Here is a 2,197-nt window from a genome sequence, read left to right as displayed (position 1 = left end):
TAAACCGAGGACCTGCTGCAATACAGCTGTCAAAAAACAGATATTAAACATCAATAAAAGAAAAGTAATTGTAAAATAACATCCGTTTTGCTCATCTGTTTCTAATTAACGCGCAACTGTATTAAAGGGTGTAAAATAATAATGAAAACGCAAGCCCCAACGCAGGCACGTTGTAATTGCGGTAATCAATTCGCTTTCTTTCATGTCAGTCTTAATTTAATAAAATATTTCTTTTCTTCGTCGGCTACAAAGCGAAACCTTTCCTTATCAACACTAATAAATGGCTGTTCATTAATCTTTCCATTAAACGATTTATGTATTTTGCCACTCTCCTCTGTTCTTAGCCTTTCAACTCGTACTGTTTACAAAGTCACCATTAGCAGCAGCAGTTTGTGTTTTTTTTTTTACTTTTTTTCTTTTTTTTTTCGCATTGGTTCTTGTTTCCATTTTGGACATTTTAGAGCAAAAATAATGTTTTTTTTTTGTAAAACCCACATCTTGAACGACTATTCTATTATCTCAGCTAGAAAATAAACAACAGTTAGATTAAATTGGATGGATTTTAGGTCAAAATTACCCCATGGGAAATTTGTTTTTTTTAATATTTTTGTTTTTAAAAAGTTTTTATTGTTAGATAAGAATGTGCCTGTTGCCATTTTTTTTTGTTTTGTTTTTTTTTATTCTTTATATTTTTGTTTTTAAAAAGTTTTTATTGTTAGATAAGAATGTGCCTGTTGCCATTTTTTTTTGTTTTGTTTTTTTTTATTCTTTATATTTTTGTTTTTAAAAAGTTTTTATTGTTAGATAAGAATTTGCCTGTTGCCATTTTTTTTTTTTTTTTTGGTTTGTTTTATTTTTTACATAAAAAACCTCAGCTAGTTTTATTAAATAATAAGTACTACTAAGTGGAGTAGTGTGTGCAGTACATGTTTACTATTATCTGACAAAAAAATGCTCCAAGAGTTGTGGACTTATTATTTTGTGAAGGGAAAATTGAGTAGAAAATATACAACATATCCAGATATACAGCAGTGCCGGGGGTGGGGGTTGGTATCCATGCAGTTCAAACGCTCCCGTCCACCGACACAAAAGTCAGAAAACACACGAGCACATACTTCAAAGACAGAAAAAAAGAAGGAGGCTGAAAAAGAAAACACACATGAAAACGGCTCTGAAAAAGCTTTCCGACTTCCTGGGGGACTCAGCTTGCTACCATTACGCTGCCAGAAATGAATCATCTGCTATTGATTTCTGTGCACTCTCCCTCCACCAGCGCATTCATCACAGCTAGGTTTTAGAATCCATCTCTTTTCTGACTATTTCCATAAAAGCCTTCTGATTGATCCTTCGATTGTACCGCACTCAGGTGCATGCACTCCTGGTGGTGTTCAGGCGCAACCCGGTTTCGTCCCATGACTATTTACGAGGAGGAACAATCCTGTGGCTCTGATTAATTTCCACCTAATTGTAACCTTTCGTGCGCTGCTATATCGACTTTCTAGACACGACTTTGCCCCGGAGCGGCGTATAAATAATATCGTGGAGACAAATGTGTCTTAAATCTAAAAACCTAACCTTTTAAAATGGATGACTGTTATGAAAAACAATCATTTATATGCAGGTAAATATTGCTTTTTCTAATAAACGCGGCCTTTAGCCTCGGATTTGACAGGAGCAATTATGTTTGTAAAAACAGTGAGTAGCGAGGCAATTTTTTTTTTACTGACTGTATAAAATGAATATTGATTTTTTTTTTTTCTCCTCGGAGTTTAAATTCCCGTGATAAGACAATTGTTTCGGTGATCAAAGGGACATTTTCACTTCTAAATGATTGCGGTTGTCAGACTGAGTCAGTGCGCTGCCTTAGAGGAAGTCTCGTTCCCAGATGATCCTTTAAAGCTTGTGTCAAACTCAAGTCATTTTGTGTGGCCCGCGGGAACTTAAAGTGTTTAATTGTCTCATAATAAAGTCCTTTTTGCTGAGTATTCACAAATGTGAATCATAATAATAAAAATCAATAATAATACATATATCATGGGCCAAAAGTGTCCCCCGGGCCAGACTTTGAGCCAGGGCTTTATATTATGGAGACTCCACATGTCGATGCTAACGATTATTCTGATGATATTAAGCTAACTTTACGTGTTTGAAGAAGCCCCGTGAATACTAAGAATGGCTCGATACAACTTTTTCATGT

General features: G+C 35.0%; 1 protein-coding gene across 1 annotated transcript in view; it reads left to right on the top strand.

Moving 5' to 3' along the window:
* Positions 1 to 2,197, top strand: part of LOC103380620 (dynein assembly factor 3, axonemal-like) — a 59,438-nt gene that overhangs the window by 56,635 nt on the left and 606 nt on the right. The window lies entirely within an intron of this gene.

Source organism: Cynoglossus semilaevis, chromosome 7, assembly GCF_000523025.1.
Source record: "Cynoglossus semilaevis isolate Cse_v1.0 chromosome 7, Cse_v1.0, whole genome shotgun sequence".
Lineage (NCBI taxonomy): Eukaryota > Metazoa > Chordata > Actinopteri > Pleuronectiformes > Cynoglossidae > Cynoglossus > Cynoglossus semilaevis.
This window is presented reverse-complemented; position numbering and strand designations above follow the sequence as displayed.